The 18,914-nt window shown below is 43.5% G+C and overlaps 1 protein-coding gene across 8 annotated transcripts in view; it reads left to right on the top strand.

Moving 5' to 3' along the window:
- Positions 1-18,914, top strand: part of RARB (retinoic acid receptor beta) — a 490,600-nt gene that overhangs the window by 221,406 nt on the left and 250,280 nt on the right. The window lies entirely within an intron of this gene.

Raw genomic sequence — 18,914 nt, 5'->3', positions numbered from 1 at the left:
ATTGAAAGAGATAGAAAGGGTACAGTAACAAATACAATCAAATAAAAGGGGCAATAGGATCCGTAGGCCAAACAAATGATCAGCACTGGGCTAACAATAGCAGATTAGAGGTGAGATCAATTAATTAGAAGCTATTGTAGGCGTTGGGTGGCTGCCAAGCTTTCTAATAGCCTAAGCCATCATGCCGCTCTGTTTAGGAGGATTTTAATGACTGAGAGTTGATGTGGTTATTTCAATAATTACTAATTTTAATAATTAGTTCATTAGAATACAAAATTCAGTAAGTTCAGCAAGTTCTCTGAGAGGGAATATTTTTTCCTCCTAAATCTACACAGTCCACCTGCAGCATGGAATTATATAGGTTTGGCAAGAAATGATGTGTGACCACATAGGTTTTAATATTAAATTGCATAGGACCCCGATTTATAGATATAAATAGACCTGATTCTGGTTTTGGTCATACTGCAGCACAAAATGGTTGGAGTACTGCCTGCACTGCGCTCTCTCTCTCTCTCTCTCTCTCTCTCAACACTGCCAGTGTTGTTGTGGGACAGGGCTGCTCCACTCTGTCTTAAAGCTGCACAAGCACATTTGTGTGATGTGTCACCCATTGGAAATAATTAGTGTCACATCGCACAAATGTGCTTGCGCAACTGTAAGATAAAGAGAGCAACACTGTGGGAGGTGCTCCAGATTCCTCTGTTTCGCTGTGTGGTGTTGCATTGGCTTTTTACATGACGACCTATTCAACATTTGATATTTGATTTTTTTTAAATTTGTCAGCGGATTGAATTATTTCTTTGCATGAAGGTTGTTCACCATGCCCCGTCAAGTAAATTCATGATTAAATATCAATGAAAAATCAGCCTAAATATTCCTAACTAATTAAAAGCATCTAGTGTAAACTGAATGATTTTTGGCTTCAAGCGCCTGAGGGTTGTTGCACACAATCCACCAGAAATGTCTCATGTGGAGCAGATCTAAGGAATTTCAGCAGATATTGTGTGAGAGAACATAAGAAAAGCCCTGCTGGATCAGGACCAAGGCCTATGTAGTCTTGTTTCATACAGTGTTGCACCCGATGCCTCCAAGAAGCCCACAGACAGGGGGTGAGGGCTTGCCCTCTCTCCTGCTGTTGCTCCCCTGCAACTGGTATTTAGCAGCATCTTGCCTCTGAGACTGGAGGTGGCCTATAGTCACCACACTAGTAGCAAATGATAGACCTGTCTTCTATGACTTGGTGAAGTCCCTGGTGAACTTATTCTTTACATGTTTCATATATTCAACTAGTTGCAGTGCTCAGTTTAAGTTGAACTGAGTCCCTTGCAAGCAGCTTTGGTTTTATCGAGGCTAAGGCTACAGTGAAGAGACTTTGGCAGGAAAATAAATTGTAGCTTGGTGTAATGGGCAGTGAATGCACAAGAAGGTCTTGTGCAGAAGAATGTGCAGGTCTTGGCGTCAAACTACATGTTCTCCAAAACATGCTACTGATTGGCATCCTTATCACAACAAACACTTTTTTTGGGGGGGGGGGAGTAGCTCGAAGTGCTCGATCCTGACTAGGACCATTGTGCATGGAGAAGTGGCTGTTAACTATTTCCCCTCATGCATTTTCCCACTGATATACACCTCTCCCAAAGCTACTGTTCATCCCCAATGCAGTAAATAGCTGCTTTGGGTGTTGAACAGCAACTTGATGGGAGCTATTTCTGGCAGGAAAATAGCACAAGTGAGAAGTGTTAACACTGCAGTGCTGATCAAGATCCATTTCCTCCACAACTCATTCTTGTCAAAGAAGCAGCACTTCCTGGTGGTAAACATTCCTCTTAAAGGTGTGCTTACAGGTTTACTAATAAGAAATTACTCTAAAGAACTAGTTAATTTCAATAGGACTTCAATTGAGTAATTCAGCCATCATGTCAGCCAATGAAAGTGGAGTAACCTTGTAAAGCTGGCCTTCTCTACCACATTAGACAAGACCAGCTTTACAAGGTTGTAAAGTATACCTGGAAATACTGAGGATATTCTCATGCGCAGCAAGAACCAAGCTAGGGAACCCTGTTAAGCAGCCTGCCTCTTAGCCAAGGTTTTGGGTGCAAGCATGCTGAAAAACCAAACTAATTGATCATGTGTCGGTGTCACGTGGCTTCGCACACATGCAGCCTCCCAACAGCATCAGGAGGCTCCCCATAATACACCATGCACTCCTTCTACCAAAATGATAAAAGGTTTTGTAGCAATATTTGATGGCCAGCAGCCCCACAAATGGCATCAACGCATGTGCTGACGCTGCACGAGGGATCCCATCGCCACGGTGAATTAGAGGGCAAGTGGCACAAGCTGCTGCTTGCACAGAAGTATTTCCGTTGAGACAGCACTGCGGCAGGCCAGCGGGGGCTTGGAGGATAGGCAGGTCGGTCGGAGAGGAGAGCTGGTCTTGTGGTAGCAAGCAAGACTTGTCCCTTTAGCTAAGCAGGGTCCACCCTGGTTGCATATGAATGGGAGACTAGAAGTGTGAGCACTATGAGATCTTCTCCTCAGGGGATGGAGCCACTCTGGGAAGAGTAGAAGGTTCCAAGTTCCCTCCCTGGCTCCTCCAAGATAGGGTTGAGAGAGATTCCTGCCTGCAACCTTGGAGAAGCTGCTGCCAGTCTGTGAAGACTATACTGAGCTAGATAGACAAATGGTCTGACTCGGTATATGGCAGCTTCCTATGTTCCTATGACCTGCCCGCCTCCTCTTAAGGGAACCCCTCGCCACCCATGGATGTGCACCAAAACAATTTGGTGCACATCCCTACTAAAGAGCATTCAATCTCACCCCAGTGTATCTAACAATTAGAGTTCCTGCTGCTGTGTCTGAGCTTGGTGGAACTCCTAGAAGAAGAAACCTAAGCAAAAACCTGTTCAGAAAATTGACATTGAATCCTAGCTTTGTTTCGTGAACATCCAGCTGCAAGCCAAGATGCAGAATTGAGTTAGAAGATTCCATATATACATGTCTTCAGTCTAAGGATGTGATCCATCAGAACCTGCCTGTCTCCTCTTAAGGGAACCCCTTGCCCCGCGATGAAATGGTTTGGTGCCAGGGAGCCGAAGCATTTCGGTGCCTCTCCAAAGAGGCGCCAAAACACCCCAGGCTCATCCCTACTCTTTAGTTTGCAGGTTTCAGGTGTACTGATGAGCACACCCAAAACCTGGGCAAAACTTATCAAGGATGCCCTGTCAGCATCCAGTATATCAAATAATTAGAGTTCATGCCATTTCTTTTCAGCTGCCTGCTGGGGGGAAAAAAGTCCAATGTATCCGTAGAGCTGGGCTCATCTGGAAATAATTTTGAAATAAATAACACAATCTCTGTGAGTTTCAGTGCTGGGGAAAACTAGCATCAGTTTGATATTACTTAACTTTCTTTGTTCATTGTTTAATTACTTACAATTTAAAGGAACACAAAGCAGAACAAGAAATCTGTCCCTATGTATATGCTCATTATGACTAGTATTGGGATTTTATTTTATTTTTTTGAAATTCAAGGCGCCAGCACAAACTGTTCTGGTGATCAGACACTCATCCACACAGAGACTATTTAAAACACACCCACAGCTCTGTTCCCTCTTCTTTTTAAGAGTTCTCTTTTCATTTTACAAAGTTTCTGTGTAAATGTTTAGTTTTTCTGGAAAGAAGGCAAGAGATCTGGCAATTTCTTCGAAAGGCGTCCCCAGGTTGAACTAGCATCAAAGTTAAATATCCGCTGACTCCAAGGGATACTAGTCCCTCCAGGCCTGGATTGAGTTCATTAGCAGGTCAGCCTAGGAAAGCATGTACTGCTGCTGCCTCCATCTCTCCTGGCCTGAAGATAAACATAAGACTTCGTTTTCTATTGTTACCAGACCAGTAACCTTCACAAGCGGTAATAGCTGTTTAACGAATGTCAGAAAATATTATTTTTCTTACAAGTTGAAAAGCTTTGACATTTTTTTCCAATTATATTGCATTTCCCCTAATATTCCTAGTGTTCCTGTATGTCAGTGCATGCAGATGGATTAATCTAACTGAATAATTACACATGTTTTATATGCATAACCATATTATGGCTACTGTGTTATGGATAGCCTGTTATGTGTGTGCATATTGCACACGCTGGTGTCAGGTGCTGGAAGAGGTTTTTTTTTATTATTAGACGGAGAATAGGGTACCCTACAATTGGGAGAGCAATACATCGACACCAAATGGCTGTTAATAACATTTATGTTCCATGGGCTGTGGCAAAAGCTATTTATGAATGTTCTGAAGTTTAACATTTTAATGGAATGGTTCTTCATATCCCTCTGCTATGGACTCAGGTTACCTTGAGTTCGATTATGCTGCTATAATGGGAGACAAAAAGAAAACAAGTGAATATGGAAAAGTGAAAAGAAAACTCTCCCACAATGTCATAGGCATAAAAATGTCACAGTTTATGGTCTAATGCCTCAGTCTGTTTTAGGGCAAGTTAGCAACTGCTTGGCTCCAGTGACAGGTTTGGAATTTTTACTTCTTTCTTTGAATTCCAGCAGTAGGCAGAGCTGTGAGAATGTAGACTTTCCCATTGAAGGGTGTGAGAACAGAGATCCAACCTGATTCTGTTCACACTTGTTTAGAAGCAAGTTCCTCTGCAGAACTTATTCTCAAGCAAGTGTCCATAAGCCTAATTCTTAAGACTTCCAGTAATGAAGCTGGAGATGTGCAACTGTCACATTGGGAATTTTGTTGGTGCCATGGAATTCTGAATTGTGATGGCCTTACAGTAATGATGTACAGACCTCACATTCAGTTCTAGGCTCTCAAATGAACAGGGATGAAGCCTCAAGAATATATGACACATTTGCAAGCTCTGTCTCCATTCAGAATTTGGAAATTTGGAAAAAAGGGTCAGAAAAGACTGTTAAATGGCTCTTCCTGTTTGACCTATTGAAGGCATTTCAGTTCAGAAGTAATTTTCAGTCATGGGTAAAACTGATGTACAGTTCTTTTGGAGTAGGATACTAGCAAAGAGGAAGCTATCAGATATTTTCTATCTATCAAAAGAAACTAGGTGAGGATGCTCACTTTCTACATACCTACATGTTTATTTGTTCTGAGCATAGAACCACTACCAACAGCAGTGAGTACAGAATGCAAGAAAGGGAATCAAAGTGAAAAAGATTAACTCTGTGTATGCACAAGATATTGCATTGACCCGAACAGATCTAATGAACTTGATTCATATATGTGGAGTTAGAATTATCTAACTACTGGTAAGTAGCAAGCTTCAAGTTAAAGAAAAGCATTTGTATTTATCTTCAAACTCATCAGAAACAGGAGATGAAAGAAATATTAGGATATAGTGGTCAGAAAGAGCCAGGAGTTATCTAGGAATTTACATGGTAAAAAATTGGGGGGTAGGGGAGAAGGTCAAATTAATTATGAGAGTTTTGTCACCTTTTCAATTCTGAATGAGTATTTTTGTCTACTTTCTTTTAACCTAATGTAATTAGTTAATTATTGCTGAAAAAATATAATTTAGCTTTACAGACATAGCAGGAATTGATATCATTTTTATATTCCAGCATAGGGTTGTACAGCTTTGGCCCTCTAGTTTTTTTTTTACTACAACTCCCATCATCTCCAGCCACAGTGGCAAATAGTCAGGGATTATGGTTTGGCTGTGACTATCATACAGATGTTTAAACTAGTTTTCTAGAGTGTGTAAAGGAGTGGTTCAGGTTGCCTGCCACACACAAAATTAGGGAAAGGCTTCACATCAAGAGGAGAGAAGGATGTGTGCACTCTTGGCATGTGCAAAGCTCAAGAAATCCACTAGTCTACATGTCTTTGGCGAGGGGAAAATGATGCCTGACAAGTGAAAAAATTCCTGATAAGTAATGTACCAACGTAGCTCGACAAGTAAATTTTTTTTGTCTGGCTGGTCAACAGAGCCAACATTTCTTGACCCCAGGCATGTGCATGTTCTTATCATGTGTTATGGTTTCAGCTGTCAGAGTGTTGTCCAAACCAGTCCTTTACTATTACAAGTTTTCATCTCTTAAAGAGACAGGACCTAGAAATATACATGATGGTTAATATTTTCTATTTGATCTCTTAGTATTGTTATCTTCACATTTTATTCCTGAGAGCCTCCCAACCTCAACAAAACTTATGGCTGTCTTCTTAATGCTGGACTTCAGAAGACTGGGGAACATAATTTGACCAGCTTAGTGTCTGTCCCTTGGGGATGGCAAGAAGCGTGGGCAATGCACCACTCCACTCTACAAAGCCATCACTGAGAATGAAATCTTTGTAGTGTATAAGCATTTAATAAATATTTTTAAGTTAACTCTTAGTGTTGACCAATGCACTGAGAAGCATCAGTGTTGGCCGATGCACAGCATTCTACACACTTACAGCATTTGTCTGAAGAGACAAATGCGGTAGGTGCTATAATAGCTGTCCTTTTCCCATGATCAGAAGTCTGGGGCACCTTAGCCTTCCCATCATGGAAACAAACAACCACCATCACCCTTACAGCATTTGCCCTTTCAGACAAACACTATAAACACAGAGAGCGTGGCGGCATGAGGTTTCTCAGTGTGTCAGCGGCGGGGCGAGATTTGCTGGTACACTCTCAGGACACCATACTTGAGTTCATCATACTTTTGGGGGAATATATCTGAAGAGTGCTCTGGTGCTAAGTCAAACTGGCTTCAGAGTGAAGGTATGTCATGGCCCTAAAAACAGCTACTGGCGTGGAAATTTAACCAAGTGGTCCTGAGACTATTCACTTCAACAGGGCACATCAGCTTCTGTACACATTAGACTGAAGGCTAACACTGACATGCTAAAATATGATAGAGTTGTTTGTGGTTTGCCTTGGTCTTTCCTGTCTATTTAATTGATATATTGAAGCTGTGCAGAAGGTTAGGCTCTTCAAATTAGGCCTAGAGGGATGAGCTAAAGTAATAGGTTGAGGGCATGAAAACTTAACATGCATTCATTATCAGTCATTTCATGCATGTGCTATCATTTTTCTACAGGATAATCACTACCTCATTATGTTTACGGGTTTATTTATCTCATATAAACCATGCTATGGATGGGTCTACAAAACACTGCTGCCATTGAGTATGTAAGCCAAGATTGCTCTTTCCTTGCTGCTAGATTTTACCACTTCAGTTCAAGTCCTTGCTTTGTTATTTCAAATGAAATATAAATCTATGCCATAGATTAGTGCTGTTTGCTGTGCTGGTTGACACAAAACAGATGGAACAAATTTGTTGAATAATTACCCTAGATGCAGGAAAAAGTGGCAGATTTACAAAGAAGCAACTTTGTCTTTGTCATTCTTCTGGTGCTGTTAATAGCAGAATTGCATTGCTGACATATGAAGCAGCTCTAGGTCTCCTCTACAAGGCAAGAGAAGCTGTGCTCTCTTTCTGGTGCAAAATTAGGACCACTCTTTCAGCGATTAATACAGTTACATTCTTCCTTTCAAAATTGGAGCAAGATTTTCAACTCAGTTTCCAAGATGGAGAAAAGGAGTCTATTGTTGTTGGAAGGATTCCGCTGGATTTCCTGAGTCACATGGCCACCTAAGAAACCCTCCACAAAGATATTTAGCATTTGTATAGTGCTTTCAAGTGTCTAAAGTCCTTCATATAATCTTGTAAGCCTTACAACATCCCTGTAATGTAGGTGAGTATTATTATTCCCACATTGCAGATGGGAGGCTGAGAGGGAGAGACTTGCCAAACCATACCTTGTGTTTGTCGGCCCCTGCTAACTGGGCAAAGAGGCAGCTTTTTAAAGTGGCAATTCTCTTTATTAAGCAGGGGGAAAGCAACTGGCCCTATCCATCCCCAGCAAAGCACTCCTCCAGTGGCCATGGCTGGTATCTATCTTATGTTTCTTTTTTAGATTGTGAGCCCTTTGGGGACAGGGAGCCATTTTATTTATTTATATCTATGTAAACCGCTTTGGAAACTTTTTGATGAAAAGCAGTAGATAATTATTCTTTGTCGTCGTTTGTGTGATTTGAGCAAAGACAAATCTAATTGGTAGCTCAGTCCCTTAGTCACTACTATACCAGTTCTCAAGGTGTGGAGCAGAACAAAATATGATACGCTTTTAACAAAGGGCTATCCCTTCTCTTCCTAAGTCTAACTCCAAACCACAGGGACTAATCCACCCTTGTGTAACACTTATATCCTGGAACCTGCTAGCTAGCTAAGTCAAGAGAACCAAATTCACATATCTTTTTAGCAGTTAACACTGTATGATCAAATCGAGGTCTTGGCTGTAGTTGTGGTCCCAGTGAATGAGCATGGAAAGTCTGGGAAGTTTCCTTAAAGTCTAGTTCTTTCACCACAGAGGGGCCATTTACTGGGTGTGTAGGGGAAAGGCTCCCCAAACCTTGCCTAGCCCCCACCCCCAGACAATTGTTGTTTCCTTGGTGGGCATGCGCAATACATTCCCACACAGTCAGCCCTGCCTGTGCAGCATGAAGGGCAGATTGATCTGAGGCCAGGACTCATTGTCCCAGCTTCCATGAATCCCACAATGCACCATGCAACACGCATGATGGATTGGGGGATTCCCCCACGAGATGGGCACTCTAGGTGCCCATCTCTGTGTGCAGCCAGGCTGGATGCAGCCCATGCTCGCACTCGAGCAAGTAGCCAGGGGTAAAGGAGTGCTTGCTCACTTAACCTTGGCTAACAGCCAGTGTAAATAGTGGGGCTAGGTGCTGCTGCCTCAGAGTCTTCAAGGAAGTGCAGGAGAAATGGCCAAGAACATGGCGCGGGCCATGCCAAGTTGAAGGATCAGGAACAGCATCCCTAGACAAGCAGTTGTTGCCAGCAAGTGCCTGGGAAAGGAAACAGCTTTCACATTCTTTAGGAGGAGCTCCATCCTTTAGGAGTCCATCTATCTATCTAGAGTCCATCTGTCTCCCACCCAGTGCTGCCTGGAGTGAGAGACCAGGTGGGTGCTGGGGTTCCTTCTGCTGTTGCCTGCCTGCTTTTGCTTGCCCTGTGGGGCTGCAGCCTCCGGTCAACATCTGTGGGAAGTGTGGGCAGGACTGGGACCAGCCCATGAGTGACTCAGCTGTTCCTCGGGTCACCTGCTCAGTTTTGGGCTTTTTAGGAAGGCTCCTTGTGGCAGCAGGCCCACCACCGGTGGGGTCGCCACTGAAGGGGCGACACCAAAGGGGGTCACCCTTTGGGGGGGCACTTCAGAAGAGAACGAGGGCTAGAGGGCTTCTGTTTAATTAGTTTTAAGCTGTTTTAGACTTGGGTTGAAGTTGTTGTAATGTGTTTGGGTTTGTCTGGAGATGGGGGGACAGGGGGTGCCTTCATTGACTGTGTGGCAGCTATCCCAGTGGTGGAGGGGAATAGAAGAAGTAATGTTGGCAGGTCAGCAGGCCGTTCCAGGGAAGGGTAGTCAGAAATTTAATAGTTGTCTCCCCTTCCAGCTGTCCTGCCAGCCCTTTAACCTCGGGGAGCACTGCCACCAACCCACATAGCTTTTCCCTGCTCCTCTGTAATGCCAGGTCAGTCCAAAATAAATCTGAACTCATCCATGATTTGATCATGGATGAAGAGGCTGACCTGGTGGGGGGAGGGTAGTGGTCCAGTTTGGTCCCAGCTTCTCCCTCCAGGATATTCTGTAGAGGAGCAGATGAGGGGACGTGGGCGGGGAGGTGGGGTGGCTGTGGTCTATAGGGATAACAGGGTCCCTGTCAGCGTATCGGACCATATTGAATGTGTATACTTGAGTTTGGGGACCAGGATAGATTGGGACTTCTGTTGGTGTACCGATCGCCCCGCTACCCAGCGGAATCCCTTACTGAGCTCATGGACTTGGTTATGGAACTTGCGTTGGAGTCTCCCAGACTCTTGGTGCTGGGGGACTTCAAGTTCACTTCCGGACCAATCTGTCCGGGGTAGCTCGGGAGTTCATAGCGGCCATGACAACTATGGGCCTATCCTAAGTGGTCTCTGGACCGATGCATATTGCAGGTCACACGCTTGATTTGGTATTTTACTCTGATCAGGGTGGTGTTCCGTAGGTGGGGACTCCTGTGATTTCCCCATTGTAATGGATGGACCACCATCTGGTTAAGGTTGGACTTACGACCATTTCCCATCTCCGCAGGGACGAGGGGCCCATTAGAATGGTCTGCCCAAAGAGGTTATTGGATCCATTAAGATTCCAATAAGCCTTGGAGGGATTTAATGATGGCTTTGCCGGTGATCCTGTTGATGCTCTGGTTGAGAATTCGAACAACTTGCTCACCAGGGCAGTAGACACGATTGCTCCCAAGCATCCCCTCCGACCCACTTCAAATTTGGCCCCTTGGTATACCGAAGATCTACGGGGGCTGAAGCGGCAAGGTAGGCAACTGGAGTGCAAGTGGAGGAAGACGTAACTCGAATCTGACAGATTGCGACATAGAGCACATCTAAAGATCTATGCTCAGGCAATACGTGCGGCAAAGAGGCGGTTCTTTTCTGCCCGTATTGCCTCTGTGAGTTCATGTCCAGCGGAGTTGTTCAGGGTTGTGAGGGGATTAGTATCTGTCCCCACTTCCTTGAACCAGAATTTGGAGTCATCAGTTACCCGCTGTGATGTGTTTAAAGAGTTTTTCACAGATAAAATCTCTTGGATTAGGGCCTACCTAGATGGAGACTCCACAATTAATTTGATGTCTGAGCTGGAGGTGCCCACGACTCCTCTTATGTGATATCGGTTTCAGTTTGTGACTCCTGAGGATGTGGACAAGCTGCTTGGAGCAGTGAGGCCTACCACATGTCCTCTTGACCCCTTTCCAACATGGCTTGTTCTATCTAGCAGGGAGGTTGTTGTAAACAGCCTAGTGGAAATCATAAATGCTTCTCTGAGGGAGGGCAGGATGCCTCCTTGTCTTAAGGAGGCAATCATTAGACTTCTTCTAAAGAAGCCTGCATCAGATCCCTCAGAGTTGAGCAATTATAGGCCTGTTTCCAACCTCCCATGGCTGGGCAAGGTAATTGAGAGGGTGCTGGCCTCTCAGCTCCAGGTGGTCTTGGAGGAAACTGATTATCTAGATCCATTTCAAACTGGTTTTTGGGCGGGCTATGGGGTGGAGACTGTTTTGGTCAGCCTGATGGATGATCTCCAATTGGCAATTGACAGAGGAAGTGTGACTCTGTTGGTCCTTTTGGACCTCTCGGCGGCTTTCGATACTATCGACCATAGTATCCTTCTGGAACGTCTGAAGGGGTTGGGTGTGGGAGGCACTGTTCTACAGTGGTTCCGCTCCTGCCTCTCGGACAGATTCCAGATGCTGTCGATTGGAGACTGTTGCTCTTCAAAATCTGAGCTTAAGTATGGTGTCCCTCAAGGCTCCATACTTTCTCCAATGCTTTTTAACATCTACATGAAACTGCTGGGAGAGATCATCAGGGGATTTGGAGCTGGGTGTTACCAGTACGCTGATGACACCAGTACGCTGATGACACCAGATGACATTCTCCATGTCAACTTCTTCAGGAGCTGGCATATCCTCCCTAAATGCCTGCCTGGAAGCAGTAATGGGCTAGATGAGGGAGAATAAACGGAAGCCGAATCCAGATAAGATGGAGGTACTTATTGTGCGGGGTCAGAACTCAAGAGACGATGTTGATCTGCCTTTTCTAGATGGGGTCACACTTACCCAAAAGGAACAGGTTCGCAGTCTGGGAGTACTTCTGGATTCACACCTCTCCCTGGTTTCTCAGGTTGAGGCAGTGGCCAGGGGTGCTTTCTATCAGTTTCGGCCGATATGCCAGCTGCACCCATTTCTCGAGATCAATGACCTCAAAACTGTGGTACATCTGTTGGTGACCTCCAGACTTGACTTCTGTAATGCGTTCTACGTGGGGCTGCCTTTGTACGTAGTCTGGAAACTTCAGTTGGTTCAGAACGCGGCAGCCAGGTTGGTCTCTGGGTCATCTCGGAGAGACCATGTTACTCCTTTACTGATGGAGTTACACTGGCTGTCAATAGGTTTCCGGACAAAATACAAAGTGCTAGTTATAACTTATAAAGCCCTAAACGGCTTAGGCCCTGGGTACCTAAGAGAGCGTCTTCTTCATTATGAGCCCCACCGCCCATTGAGGTCATCTGAGGAGATCCTTCTCCAGTTACTGCCAACCCGTTTGGTGGCTACACAGAGATGGGCCTTCTCGGTCGCTGCCCCAAGATTGTGGAATGCGCTCCCTGCTGAGATACGATCCTCCCCATCTCTGGCAATTTTCAAAAAACACCTGAAAACCTATTTTTTCACCCAAGCTTTCTCAGCTTCCTAAATTTTGGGGTTTTTAATATTTGGTCTATTTTAAAATTCAAAACCTGATTTCGGGGTTTTTAATCACTGTAATTGTTTAATTGTTTTAAAATGTTTTAAAATTGTTGTTATATTGTTTTTTAATTTGTTTTAGCTCTTTACTGTTTTAGTGGTTTGTTTTAATTGTAAACCGCCCTGAGCCATTTGGGAAGGGCGGTATACAAATCAAATAAATATAAATATAAATATAATAATAATAAAAGGAGGAAGAGCCCTGGTGATCTGCTACAAACAAACCCTACTCCCAAGGAGTCCTTCTGTTGCCTCTTCTTCTTGAATAGACCCTTCAGAAGCTATCCTCCTAGCCGCCAAGTGAACGCTTCTTCACCTTTGCTGCAATACTTCTCGGGCTTGGTGTCACCAGCGGGTTTGGGGACTTGCCTGGGGGTTGGGCCCTGATTCCAGTGTTCCTTGCGTTCTGTGGGATCTTGGGATTTCATGGAGCAGACAGGTTGCTTCTAAGGCATGTACAGGGGTTGAGTCTCTGGAGGGATCTAGTGCTTCAGAATTATCTACTGGGGTTAGTATGGTATGATCCTCATACCCCTCAGTCTGGGTAGAGATGGGTGTTTTTTGTGGGGGAACTGGAGGGGCTACATCGATAGGACCCTCTGGTTAGAGACTAAGACTGGATAGGGACTGGGACTCAGACTTGGGGGTTTCTCCAATAGGACTTTGTTCTCTGATGAATTCTCCGCTGTAGATTAGGGATCCTTGGCCTCTGGTGGCATCCTGTCATGGTCTGACACAATGGTTTAAGAAAAAGAGAGGCTGAAATCACTGGCATAATTATACCATTGACAGCTGCTTTGCTTGTCTGGAGTCATTTTGCCTTAAATCTTTTAATCAATGGAATCATTTGAGTGATTACTTTTATTAGAATGACTTTTCTTCCAGCTTTCCATTGTACTCTTTTCTTTCTGATATAAATCTATAAGGGTTTTTTAAAGTTCCAGGATAATTAACTAAATTGCACTCCCGAAGCAAGTAACACTTTAGGAAAACATCCTAAGTCACCTCTATGAAGGCTATGCAACATTTCTGTTTTGCCAGAAATTACTCAATATGACAATTGTGCATTTCCCTTTATTTATTTATTTTTAAGCCTGACGCATTAGCATTTACCTATCTAGTGTAAACCATTTCTTACAGCCACTTCCAATATTACATTTCCTTACTCACATTCTAAGATTACATGTAGGGCACCAGCATGTGGTCTTAGGCCTCTATATTTGTAGTATGAAAATAGGAAGTGTTTTCCAAACTATAGCCCTCATACTTAACATTTAATCATTCAGGAGAAGAACATCCTTACTCATTGGTCCGTTGCTTTTGTATTGTTGCCCTATACCCTTATAAATGTGGAGCAAATAGGACTGTGTGAAGCTTCGGTGGGCTGTTCGGCTTGGGCTTGTTCCCTTTTGGCCTGCAGCTAAGTGTCATCTGGTTGGGGCCAAAGCCAAGCTGAAGGGAAGCAAACTAGTCTGAACCCTTTAGCTACCTGAAGCTCCGCTTCAGCCACCCACCCCAACCTACCTTACCCTACCCTACAACTACTACTTAAGGGACCAGGCAAGAGTCAGGCTACTTTCCTACATCTTTAGTCCTGACAATGTAGGAGCAGGCAGAATCTTCCTTGTTTAGTTTTTAAAATTATTTTGTCCCCTTTACTTTTCTTGGGCTCTTGAGAGTGCTTCTGTGAAATGAATTTTCTGAGGCTGCAGCCATGTCCCTGATATGTTCTCAGCAGCTCTCGCAACAAGCTAGACCGGGTCAAATAGAAAGGAGTAGATGAAGTGTCAGACTCCAGTCCAGAAGGCTGCCCTTTTAGGGCTTCCACTACCTAGGCATGGAGGCAGAGCCCAGAGGTATCTGTGAGTTCAGTCTACTTGTGAGGACTGTTGGATCAACTTGGCCCATGGAGCTGTCCATGGTACTGCAGCCAGCCTCTCCACCGCGCCTTCATTTGCTGCCTTCTAGGCTTCATGAGCTCTTCTCCGTGGGATGGGACAGGGTGGAATGGGTGGCAAAAGAGCTAAGGTGCCGAAGATAGACTGTTGGGAATCTTGGTTTGAGACCCCAGCCCTTTCCAGGGCTCTATACTCATCTTCGTACCTCTAATTCCAGCTTGTGAGAACTCAGTGGCCACTGTTGCCTTCTGATATCCATTCTTTAGTGACCTCAGTTATGGCAGACTTGGGTTGGAGGAGACTGCACAGCCATGAATCCCCGTTTCCTCAGGCTTCCTGTCTCTGGCTCTCTTTGAGTGCTGTCCATCTCAGGGCTTCCTTGCCCTCTATCTCCCCCCAGCCTCTTTTGTAAATACCTCCCAGACACTGCTGCAAATTTCATGAGATGTCCCCCAGGAGCTGACTCTCTCATGACATCACATGATGACCAGCGTCTGTGTCTTTAACTCACTGCAGGCTCACCTGGCTGAACCATAATAGCCGGACTATCTGGCTCGTTCCTGATCTCTCTGTCCAGGTGAGCTCATGAGTGGCTGATCATGGGCCATCACATGTTTCCTCTAAACTCCTAGAAGGTCAAGTCTTCCTTTTTCAAAAACCTACTATAGATCATGATACCAAAGCAAGTTGCTGAAGTGAATATATTTATTCAGTTGTGCAACTTGTTTTAGCATCATATCTTCAAGTGCTGCTTGTTATTAAATAATGAAAATTATTAGACAGTTATTGTAGCAGATAGAGGGGGATAGTGTGTTGTTGACAAAGGGTAACAAACCCCAAACTGTTTCTTGTGATCAGGCTGTTAAACGTGGCAAAGGCTGGAATTGCATAGAGCCAAGTTAATTCCACTTTATTCCCTTCAAATTCTCGGGAGTGATTAGAGCTGAGCTAAGATTCCTGATCGACGTGGCATGTTTGTGCAGTGAATTTTGCCTACTGTAGTTGCGTGTCCTCCAAGTACAGCTATGCAAAGCCTGTGGGACTGTTAAATGGAAGCTTCACCTGCCTGTCTGTATTGCAAGATCGCTATAGCAACCAAACATAAATCAAGAAAATAGCCCCTTTTGTAAGTTGGTTAATAGGCACAACATGCTTCTTTAGAAAATCCAACTATTCTTTCAATAGACTTTGATTGAAAGTCAGCCTTTTCTACAGACACATTCACATTCACATCTAGTAGCAGCTTGTATGGCTGTCCAAGGCCTAATTTATTACCCTTTAAAGATCGTGCAAAGAAAAAATGGGTCTCAGAACAATGTTTACATTCAGTGGTATAAGCACAGTGCCACAATAGAACATCCTTTTGTTCTCAAGCCAGAATATTAATCTTTAAACTACTGCTTAGTTCACCTCCCCCATCCACCCCAACCTATCTTCTATTTGAGTAGCTATTGTCTTGCTTTGTAATTAAATTATTAACTATTTTAATTGTTTGGGCCAATAGGAAAATAGATTCCTCGGCTCTTGCTCCCTCCTTCCTAAAATCTCAGCAAGTGGATGCATTTTTCAGGCTCTCGGACACCTGTCAGATTACAGTGCCTGACATTCCAAGATCTCTCCTGTAAGGTTTGCTGAGGGTCAAAGTATATGTGATGGCAACAGATCAGTGTGCTTAAACACATATGTGCCCCTTCATGTCAAAGCATACTGGGGGTTCATTTTTCACAGCCAAAGGGATAGGAAAGTAAGGAGCGCAGAACTCTTCTTCTGCCTGCAGCTTAACTCCTGAAAGCCCTTTCCAAGCACTTATCATACAAGCATATTTCTGAGACTGAAGCTTGGTGGTGGTGGTGGTGGGGAACAGATACAGGTAGGTCTGTACTCTTCCCTGTGTACCCCTTTTTGCTTTTAAAATACCCCCTCTTTCCATATGATTGAGGCTGATCTCTGTAGTGTGATGCACAAATATGAATTAAATAAATAGATGGATAGACAGATAGATAGACTCCCTGTCCCCAAAGGGCTCACAGTCTAAAAAGGAAACATAAGACAGCTACCAGTAGGATGCTGTGCTGGGGATGGATAGGGCCAGTTGCTCTTCCCCTGCTGAATAAGGAGAATCACCTTTAAAAAGGTACATCTTTGTTCATTTAGCAGGAGACAAGAGTCTTGGACAAGATGTAGTGGCCAGAGTATTGGACTTGAACTCAAGAGAACTGGATCTGAATCCCCCTTCAGGTCTGAATCTCAGTAGGTTTTGGCTCAGTGGCTTTGGACCAGTTACCCTTTCTCAACTTAACCTACCCAGTGCTATTATGAGAATAAAAGGGGAATGTTTTGATGTACACTGCTTTGAGCTTCTTGGAGGAAGGGCAAGATATAAATTTGGCTGATAATAACTAAGCACACAAGCCTACTGCTGTCACATCTGGTTCAGCTCTTATTGAGCTGGAAACTCTAAAAACTCTTTACTACTTCATGTCAGTGCAGTCAAGAGCAAGGATATTTGTGACTGGCGTGCAATTTCTGTTCCTTTGAAACCCCCAATGGGGAAAGACTATTCTCATTTTATCAAGTCATCAAAAAAGCCAGAATCTGTAGGGTGGGTGGGAGAAGGAATGTAATGAAACTAGCCCAGACCCTTTGATGTAAGGATGGGAGTTAGAGATCATTGATTGAAAGATGAGATTTCCCTCAAAGGCACTGGGAATACTCTATCTCTGTTGCTTTCTCACAGGGAACAAAGGTGAGAACAAATCTTTAAGGTACAGTTATTACAACAACTATTAACCTTTGCTTGTTGAGATCAGAAGTTCAAGAAAAGTAAAAGCAATATATCTACAAAATAGTATTTCTGCAGAGAAAATCAAACAACGTGCTATAATGTACAACAATAAAAATATTGAACTGCACTGAGATGAAAAGAGTGGTGCTGGATCAGATGGCGGGTCCATCTTTTCCAGCATCCTGTTTCCAACCATGGCCAGTCAGAGATTACTGGGAAGTCTTCAAACCGGGCACAAAGGAAACTTCCCTGCCCCATGATATCTTCTAGTATCTAGAGATGTACTGCTGCTTAATCTGGATGTTCCATTTAGCTATCATGGCTCTTTGCCATTGACAGGCTTATCATAAATACATTTGAGGCCATTCATACAATCAAAAACTGTGTCCTACCCAGGTTTGGGAGCTGTGTGTGCTCCCAATTTTTGGTTGTGTGGAAGCAAGGTAGGAGGAAAACCTGGGTGGCTGAGAGACAGCCCAGCCTTGGTTAGAATGCTCATGTGCAGAGAAGGCTTGATCCCGGCGCTTGTATAGTTGGAAAGCTCAGCACAGGAAAGTTGCCAATTACCATCTGTTGCTTATCAGGTCTGTTTCGTACAATTTAATATAGTCTTTAATTTTTCTTTAAGTAATGGCATCAAATGCAATTTTAAAGGGCCACTTTTCTAACTTTAGAGGTATAATATGGTTGTACCAAAGATTAGGGTGAGATATCTTGTCAAACAATTATAAAAATGATCCCAAATCATTCATTTTGAAAGCAATTGATTATGCTAGAACCATTTTCTGAAACATTCCCCATAAATCATTCCTGAGAGGTGTTCCCAAGTCAGAACACCTTTATTTTAAGAGGAAATACCTCTTTTACTGGACGTTGTCAGCCTTTTAGCCACTTCATTGTGTGTTCAATATTGCAGTTGTTTTCTTCAGCACAATAAAGAAAGAGAAAGGCATCAAAAGGCATTTCTCACTCTTGTATACATTTATGCACTGAAATGAATGCTCTTTGGTTTTTTCCCCTTCATAATTATCCGCTCTGGTCCCACATATGGGAGTAATTAGATAAGACAAATGGTTGCATGAAAATTCATGTCTTTTCCAAAGTTGTCTCCTTATTATTTCCACTTCTCAGTTTCTTGTTTAGATGACTGATGAACTTGATAGCTTCTAATATTTGATAGGCAAATATTTCACTCTGCCACGTGTGTGTGTGTGTGTGTGTGTGTGTGTGTGTGTGTGTGAGTGTGTGTGTGAGAGAGAGAGAGAGGGAGGGAGGGAGAAGGAGGGGGGGAGAGAGAGAAGCATTCATTTTTAATTTACTTTGTTTACCTTGAGATATTGCCAAGAAGTGATTCAGATATTCTAGTACAGAGGGTTTTTCTTTTGTGCTTTAGGACAAAGGATTATTGCACATATGCTGTTACCTAAGAGAAAGTTGATTATTTATTTGTGCAGATACAAGAACTCTGTCCTTGTTATGTAACCACTTCTGTTGTATTCAGAGTTCTAACAAATCTTTCCTTGATGGTTTAATTGGGGGTGTGGGGCGGATAAGCTTTGTTGCTTAATGGCAATAAATCATTACAATGCATCCTAATACTTCTTCCTGTACACACTGTTCTGTAAAGTATAATATAGTTTTATCTTGTCTCTTGCTTATAGCATTTTTGCTTTTAGGTAAAGAATTTCCCTTGGGACTAATATATGAAAACTGCTTTTGCAGCCCCATTTAGTCCCAAACTTGCAGCCTGATCCAGAACCCAATTAAGTTGCAGGTAAGCTGAACTAATGGAACTAAGTCAAAGCTTGTGAGTGCTCTGTGCTACCCAATAAAGAAAT

This window comes from Hemicordylus capensis, chromosome 6, assembly GCF_027244095.1.
Source record: "Hemicordylus capensis ecotype Gifberg chromosome 6, rHemCap1.1.pri, whole genome shotgun sequence".
NCBI lineage: Eukaryota > Metazoa > Chordata > Lepidosauria > Squamata > Cordylidae > Hemicordylus > Hemicordylus capensis.
Note: the sequence above shows the minus strand (reverse complement) of the source record. Positions and strands in the feature narration are given on the sequence as shown.